We start from the raw sequence: 9,510 nt of genomic DNA on the forward strand, positions 1-9,510 counted from the left end.
GTCTGAATAAGTTGGCGAACAACCCTCCAAAGCAAACAGAACCCTTTCAGAATTCACAGGGATTATTCATTCTAATCTCAAATCTATATTTACAGCAACTATAGGCCAAAGGTCAGAGTGCAACCATACCCCCAATCACAACAACCATACATATCCCTATGATATTGTAATTGGATTGCATCTGTTATCCTGAACCTGCATACCCAACACACTGTCTCTTTAAGCAGATTTTGATAAGAAACAGCTAATTGTTGAGATGTGTAAATTGCACATTCCATTTTAGATTTATGAGTGTTGGTCATGATGTCAAATGAGGTCTGCCCAACGCATTACCGGGAGCAAACTACCCGCCCTCCAGGACACATACAGCACCCGATGTCACAGGAAGGCCAAAAAGATCATCAAGGACATCAACCACCCGAGCCACTGCCTGTTCACACTGCTACCATCCAGAAGGCGAGGTCAGTACAGGTGCATCAAAGCAGGGACCGAGACTGAAAAACAGCTTCTATCTCAAGGCCATCAGACTGTTAAACTGCCATCACTAGCACATTAGAGGCTGCTGCCTATAGGCATAGACTAGGAATCACTGGCCACTTTAAGGAAAGGAACACTAGTCACTTAATAATGTTTACGTATCTGGCATTACTCATCTCATATGTATATACTGTATCTTAGTCCGTTCCGCTCTGACATCGCTCGCCCATATGTATATAGTCCTAATTCATTCCTACTTAGATTTGTGTGTATTGGGTATATGTTGCGTAATTTGTTAGATATTACTTGTTAGATATTACGGCACTGTCGAAGCTAGAATCACAAGCATAACATCTGCTAATCACGTGTATGTGACCAATACGATTTGATTTTACTTAGCTTCACAGCAAAAAGCACATGATTCCATTTAAAAAGGGACTGGGTCATTAGCTAGCTATGGACCAGGAAGTTGCGCAACAGAGAGCAAACGGTAGGAAGAAAAGGAAGAGGGCTGATGCTTCCTGGTTGGTTGCTGGTAAAGACAGCTCTTCCAGGAATCCCAGGAGCACTCTTATTAGCTTAGTTATTGGCGTTTTCCACCTCACAGGAGAAACGTGTGGTGATAAAGGTGACACCTTTCACCCTTCCGTCTTTACAACAGAAGAACTCACAATGGAAGGGCCATTCCTCGCTCCCAGGGGGCCCCTAAACCTCTTTGTAAAAATGACAAAAAAACAACAAAAAAACAGAATGACGGAATGAAAAAAACTATGGTGGAAGCAAATTTAGGGCATTGTGTTGTTAAATAGTGTCATACAAAATGTGGAGGGCAGTTTCTAATGCTGGGGGTTGATACACGAGGGGTTGTGTAATGTCAACAGAGTTAATCAGCCTTCTATATAGTTCAGCCTTCTTATTGTACCATCTAAATGAAGGGCTTACACATTTACATTGCACAAAATATTATGAGTGCATTGGATTTGTGTCCTCATCTATGTTTATAATCTGACTGCCTGCGAGCCAGAGGGAAACACAACTGGAGCTTGGCTTGTCTGTGGTTGTTAGTGTGGGGACCATCACAACAGGGAGTGGCCCATTAACAGAGGAAACACTGGCAACATTAGAGACCAGAGCCAGAGCTCTGAGAGGGCTTCTTCAGAACAGCTATATACACACTTCTAATCGCTGCATTCTGACAGCAGCAGTGGAAAGCCATAAGGTGTGTTTTTATGTTACTGTGTGTCACAATGATTCCCTCCCCTAGTCCATGTATAAGGAGTCTTGGGAGGGGAACTGCAGTTGGCATGCAGACTCATGTGGGCACACACACACAAGTGGAAAAAGTATGCAATTGTGATTTTTTTGTAAAAGTAATTTTAATTTTAATAGAAAATGACTCAAGTAAAAGTAAAAGTCACCCAGTAAAATAATACTTGAATAAAAGTCTAAAAGTATTTGGTTTTAAATATACTTAAGTATCAAAAGTAGAAATAATTTCAAATTCCTTACATTAAGCAAACCAGACGGCACCATTTTCTTGTTTTATTAATTTATGGATAGCCAAGAGTACATTCCAACATCATTTACAAACGAAACATGTGTGTTCAGTGAGTCCGCCAGATCAGAGACAGTAGGGATGACCAGGAATGTCCTATTGATAAGTGCATGAATGGACCATTTTCCTGTCCTGCTAAGCATTAAAATGTATGAGTACTTTTGGGTGTCAGAGTAAAACGTACATTATTTTCCTTAGGAATGTTTTGAAGTAAAGATACCCCCAAAAACATCTTAAGTAGTACTTTGAAGTATTTTTATTTAAGTTATTTAAGTATTTTACACCACACAGATGAAGTTTCCAGCTCGAATAGAGATTTGACCACGCTGGGGAAAAAAAGTTACAAAGCCACCAGCAAAACTATTACAGTAAAGCATTTACGCTGCAGTAAATATCTAGCACAAGACAATGCCATCAACAGAAGTGCATGACACATTATACAGAAACACATTCTGTGGACACTTTGACAGTGAAACAAAATCCTGATTACCGAACATACTGACTACACTGGTCACGGACCATGCGCATGTTGATTTTGTCTATCCCCACCAGACGCGATCATCACACGCAGGTTAAAATATCAAAACTAACTGTGAAACAACTATACTAATTTGGGAGCAGGTCGAAACACACATTTAGCTAGCTTGCTGTTGCTAGCTAGTTTGTCCTGGGAGATGAACATTGGGTTCTTCTTTTACTTGGCATGCATATGGTCCTTATTTTTTTTAGCTGGTTCTTTGTAGAATGTTGACCCAGAGTCATACAAAATATTGTGTTTATCTACTCCGACGATTAATCCACAGATAAAAAGAGAAACCTAGTTAGTTATCTTTAATTATTCTCTCCTCGTTGGTCTTTCAAGTATCCACGTGGGTCTGTATCTTCCTGATATCCAACAGAGGACTTGCAGAGCGGTTAAAACAGAACCCAGTTATATTTTAGCGCCTGGCTACGCAGACGCTCGTTGACGCAGACGAGTGAGTGGCTGAAATAATTGAATAACAATTATTTTGCAACGTTCCCGCACGCAACATTTGCCCGCGTGAGGCCACCATGGTGTGTCACATGGACCCAGGGTCACAGAGCTCACACATGTTGCATCCCAAACGGCACCCTATTCCCTACATAGTGCACTACAAGGCCCATATGGCTCTGGTCAAAAGTAGTGCACTACATAGGGAATAGGGTGCATTGTTGGACACAGCACAGCCTACCCACTGGACACACACGGTTGAATCAACGTTGTTTCCACATCATTTCAATGAAATGACGTTGAACCAACGTGGAAAAGACATTGAATTGATGTCTGTACCCAGTGGGTAGCTGCCTCCCATCAGAGACCAGGATGTTATAGCCTCCCATGATTCCCTGTGATGAGATCCTGGTGGTTGTATAGTGCTCATTCCGGGTTACTGATAATCCTGAGAGTGAATTGTTGTACATGTAACCGGCTAAGTACAGGGGGCATGGTGCAGGATAGAATCTCCTCCTTAAGCACCCAGGACATTTGGACCAGAACATTGAGTGATGTCCTTGTCTGAGGCATTAGCATGGAACAAACCAAATGCTGCCAAATGTGGCTTTGCCTATCAGGGAGAAATGCCTATGTATACTGAACAATTATCTGGTATTTACTGTGCTTTAGGTTTTAGGCAGTCCTGCTCTCATTCCTTTAGGTTGGCAGAGGAGGGATGCCAGTAGGCCTGAAGACGAGGAGGAGAGGAGGCAGCTGGGATGGATAATATTGTCAGACGGATTAAACAGGCTCTGATAGGCTTTGTTCAACTTGTACAAGACATTTAATTCCACACAGAGCAACAACACTGGGTATTCATCTGAGGTATTCTTAAAAAATACAGAACATAGTGTCCCTACCAGAGCACAATGCTAGTTCACTCTGATTGTTAAACCAACACTACACAGTATTCGGTAGGCAAACTCAGCTAATTAACAGCAAGTGGTTGTGTAATGATGGTGGTGGCTGCATGGCCTACTAGCCACCATAGAGACAGAGACCTGGACGGTTAGGCAGAGCTGAGCCACCTCTTCATAAATCACCCATCCAACACTGTACCAGGGCCTAATCCCAGCGCACTGAGCAGCAGCTCTGTTTACATACAACAAATGATGATGGGAGACACAGAGACGGAGGCCATGGGCCCGTCCTCAGGCAGTCAGACAGGCAGGCAGGCATACATGATGGGCTGATAGGGGTGTTGATAAAGCTGCAGGTTAAGGCCCGCTGTCTCATCATGTACTTCCTGAATGTGAGGCCTGTTAATTACTCACTGTTTGTGCAGTCAGGGAAGGAAGGAGGCTAATGCAGTAACACTACAAGGACACGAGGGCTTGGCAGCACACTTTGACGTGTGACGCTGCAATACAACATCAACAATATATTTTGACAGGCTGAAGAGATTTGTTAGAACCATAACACAACAATCAGTTATATTCATAGTGCCAATCATGAGATTTCATAATCAAGCAAAGTCACACAATTTCAGAGACAAATCAACCCCTTGACGACCCAAGAAATGACTACATTTATCAAGGTTAACATTTTAAAACAAAATGTATATATATATATATAATAATATGGCTTTTTCAAATGATTAAAGCTACAGATTATTTAGTCCCATAGAACTAAAGGCTGGATTCTCCCCCCACCCCTTTCCAGCATTTCCATTCCTCTCCACAAAGTATTTGTACATAGGCCCTCTCTCTTCACACCAAAAAAAGCCATACATTTGCAATATCTCCCCACAACACACTGGTATCACAGGCCCCGTATCCAGTACGGCGCAGCCCAAACAGCCATTTCAAGAAGCCACAGTCTTAAACAAACACTGCCCTCCCTCCATTTCATAAATTCTTTAAACTCGGGGGTTTCTCTTAATTATTAATGCTTCGAGAGTATCCAACGCCTGCATTGCAGCATTCTCTTTTAAAGAGCACTGCCTAAAATAACGTCTTTTCCCCACAACATAGGAGAGAAAAAATACAAATCCGTCCTCTTTGTATGCAATTATTTTGTTCCCAAACACACTCTCCTCCGTTTTTAATGGAGCCCTTGCTTACTCTTCCATCCTTAACTACAAATAAAGGCAGAGTCACAGCCTCTATGAAATATTGAGGCCTCTTCTTCTCCAGGATGAAATAATGGGCTGGCTGAGTGAGGCTGGCTGGCTGAGTGAGGCTGGCTGGCTGAGTGAGGCTGGCTGGCTGGCTGGCTGGCTGAGTGAGGCTGGCTGGCTGAGTGAGGCTGGCTGGCTGAGTGAGGCTGGCTGGCTGGCTGAGTGAGGCTGGCTGGTTGAGTGAGGCTGGCTGGCTGGCTGGCTGAGTAAGGCTGGCTGGCTGGCTGGTTGGCTGAGTGAGGCTGGCTGGTTGAGTGAGGCTGGCTGGTTAGCTGGTTGAGTGAGGCTGGCTGGCTGGTTGGCTGAGTGAGGCTGGCTTTCACAGCTGATTAAATGTACTTTGAAGGTGTCAGGAAACACAGGCCATGAAAGACCCAGGTTCTCTACTGTTTTGATATCTTCATAAGAGTTCTAGGGAAGGAAGCTTGGTTTAAAAAGTCCCAGTAGCTCCTCACAGTGCTTCCCATGACTATGCATAGCAACTACCGTACTGCTCTGTTCCATCTACTAACTGTACAGAGAAGACAGCAAGTCAGCACAGGGACGCTAGAAGGGGCTCAAGCTAACTGCTCTGATAGCTCCCTGCTCTGATGCTCTTTAAGTAGAGCATATTTTTAGGATAGGCTTTAGCTACATACTGTAGTGGCCGTGTGCTATGCTAACACACCCTTGTGCAGTACACAGTGAGGGATCAGTGGACCTCTGTTTACAAAACAAGGACCTTATGTCTACACAGGAAGCACAACATTTCAGGAAGCACTCTATTGAGGACCTCAAACTAAGGGCACTATTCAAGCAATAGTTCCAGAGCAATAATAGGGTTCTTTGTGGACCACTTCTTACCAGTGAAGAAGTTCTTGGCCCGGAGGTAGCTGACACTAAGGCGGAGGATGGAGAGTTTGTCCAGGCTGGTGGTGACCTCCTCAGGGAAGGGGAGGAGGCTGGCCAGCCTGTCCAGCTCTCCATTCAGACGGTCCCGGTGGCGCTTCGAGGGGTTCGACTTGGCCCCTTCTGATTGTGGCGGTTTTACGCTGCAAGGAGAGAAGAAATCATTATTTTTAACTTGACATTTTTACAGAAAACTCAAGGGTCTTCGGTTGATTATAGTTCTCATGAATTATTAGCATTATTAATAGTATTAGCACTATCAATATCATTACAAATTATACTTTCGTAGTAATATAGGTAAATTAATAATTAAAATACTTCAACAAGTAGAGTAACATTGAAATTATTAAAACAGCACAAAAATAAATGCTAAATTTAAAACATGATTTGCCTCATGTGAATAACACCATGTTTAAAAAAAATAAAAATAATTTGTTTTGTTTTGAGTCATAATTTATAGAGCTCCTTCAACAATCCACTCATGAGTTAACAAATCATGCCAATAAATGCCCCAGAGCGCTGAAAGCACTTCTGGCATTATGTCATAAACATACACATTCTTCACTGACAACATACAAACATTGTTGGTTCAACAAAGATGTATTTATGTAAACACATGTTAGACTTATACATGTTAGGTACATTTTTACTAGTGAATTAGTCAATTATAAAATAGGCTTTTCAAAATAATAATACACAGGCTAAAAATTAAAATGTAATACTATAATTATTACATAATAATACTTCAAAGCCATTTGTTGTGAACATTTGAATGGTTTTACATCCGTCCAGTGTCCTTTCAGCAGGTGCAAGGTGATTGCTCTCAAATATCGTAAAGTGTTGGCTTTATTTCTGTTACACAGTCAATAAAAGGGCGTGTTGACTAATCTAAAATGGCGCAGCATATTTGCGACTGTGGTAGAAAAGAATCATTAACAAATTGGATGTATAAACATTATTTCAAAATGCAAATGTTTATGTTGGTTTAAATTTAACAAAAACAATGCAACGAGGTTAACAGTAAATTCTGGCTTCACGTGATAACGAAATAACAAACGCAGCAACTATTTTTGACGACAAGTGCAACTTTGGAGCGAGCGCACGCAACTTTTACCTTACTGCGAAATCATTCAAAAAAAATACAATCACACAATAGTTGCACTATTGATTTAAGGTAGCCTATATATATATATATATATATATTATTTCACAAAGTAATAGTCTTATAGTCAAATAAACGGTTTTACAATGCGAGTGCCTGGTCGAGGCCTTTCTGACACTGTCAAACAGGGCGCGAAGGAACTAGTTCATCCAGAGATGGGTAACTTCAGTCCTACGGGGCCGGAGTGGTGTCACACTTTTTTAGCAAACACTGCTGATTAAACTAATTGCATACTAAACTGCATATCATGATTAGTTGATTTTTGAAAGTCAGATGTATTAGCCTGGCTGGGGCAAGTGTGATACCAATCAGGCGCCCGACGACTGGATTTGCCCCACCTGAATATGTGTCCTATCGTGTGTCATCGACATTGTCAATTTAATTCCGGTGAAATATACTATTTAAATCTGCACAAATATAAGATGAGTGATTGAGCGCTAAAAGGGACGAGCTGGTATGGATGCAGGGCTTTGAAAAGGCCTTTCAATTCATATAAATAAACTGTACTTACGCTCTCTGGACTGGTTTTCTCCTTTTACGTCCAGCATACATGATATGGCTGTATTGCAAGTCCGATGAATCTCCCCAAAAATATTGGCGAAGGCTACAGTTCCCTTCGAGCTACTTAGGCTACAGTCGACAAGAAGTGTCGTTAAACTAATCCATCAGATGAAACACGTAAACACATTAGCGAGAGGACAACGACAAAAACAACAAATAGTCGCACTTTTAGTTGATATTTTATCCTTCAATTGTGCGCAGATCCAGAGATGGGTTAAGAAATATAATTTATATAAATGAATGGCCTTGTTGCGTACTCAGAATTAACTCCGTTGAAATGCATACAATTTGCAATACTGTTTACAGTCCATCGAGATGCTAAATTAGTCTGCAAAACAATGCCTCAACCCAATATAAAACCCAAGTAATTAATCTCATCGTCTAGCGGAATGGTGATCTAGATGTGTAGTGCCGGTGCGCTTTGCAAACCGCAATCCCCTTCCATGGTAGCTTGCACCTTTCCAATTCTTTCCCAGGCTATTTTTTCATATTTTACCCTGACATTAATGTGAAAAACGTTAGGACAATAATTGTATTTACTGTATTAGTCCTATGCTTAACGTCCTCTATTCCCAATTATCTCGTCAAATTCGGTCACGCGCATCGCCCTGCTTGGGTCCAGATTTGGGCGGGCACGCGCACTAGAGGTCAACGGGGAAGCGAAAATCTCCTGGAAACACATGGGAGCGCGGCAATGTTTGCGCGTTCCCGAGCGGCCCGTTTCATCCAATCAGAGTGGAAATGAGAACGGTTTCTGTTGAGCCTAGTGTCCTCTGCTATATGTGGGTCAGAGGTTAGAATTTTAAATAATGAAACCATGTTGTTCTAAATTAATGGTTTAGCATATGTAACACAACACTACTTCTAGGTTTCAGAGCAAGTGACGTAACTGATTGAAACGCTATTAGCGCGTACCCGCTAACTAGCTAGCCATTTCACATCCGTTACACATACCCTGGTGTTGAAATGACTTTTTAATAGTTTTTTCGGCCATAAACGTTTGTGCTCTATAGCCTACATTTGATTAGGAGGGCTAGCCAGACCCCTCTTTCACGCTGCAGCTACTCTCTGTTTATTATCTACGCATAGTCACTTTAACTCTACCTACTTGTACATATTGCTATTGTTATTTTACTGCTGCTGTTTAATTATTTGTTACTTGAATTTTTTTATTTTCTATTTTTTACTCAACACTTATTTTTCTTAACTTCTTAAAGCGTTGTTGGGTAAGGGGATTGTAAGTAAGCGTTTCACTGTAAGGTCTACTACACCCGTTGTATTCCGCGCATGTGACAAATACAATTTGAATAGGCTACGGAAATTGATACAGACCTGCTGATACATGACAAAACCTAAACACAGGCCTACCTCTTTGCATATATATATATATATTATTTCCAACGCTGCAATCATGGGACACACACAGTATGGATAAATGATCAGTAGTCAGCGGGATATAAATAGCACTCCCACAGCAATTTTCCATAAATCTGCTGTATAATATACTAACAAAAAAAAACTATAAAAATGTCTATCAAGTCATTGTGATCGTGTAGTCGATTTAACAATTTCTAATAATTCCTAATTTACTATAATAAAAATAAAATAGTTTCCACGTGTAATCTCATATTTACAAAATCTAAATAAACTATCATCCATTTTAGTATCAAAATATATAAAATTAACCTGAAAAATGACTCAATGTCACACTCTTGTGGCAAATAAATATAATA

The 9,510-nt window shown here is 41.1% G+C and overlaps 1 pseudogene; it reads right to left on the bottom strand.

Moving 5' to 3' along the window:
- LOC120064136 overlaps positions 1–7,768 on the bottom strand; it is a 42,325-nt pseudogene extending 34,557 nt beyond the window's left edge.
- Positions 7,769–9,510: the final 1,742 nt, after the last annotated feature.

Source organism: Salvelinus namaycush, chromosome 19, assembly GCF_016432855.1.
Source record: "Salvelinus namaycush isolate Seneca chromosome 19, SaNama_1.0, whole genome shotgun sequence".
In the NCBI taxonomy this organism is placed as follows: domain Eukaryota; kingdom Metazoa; phylum Chordata; class Actinopteri; order Salmoniformes; family Salmonidae; genus Salvelinus; species Salvelinus namaycush.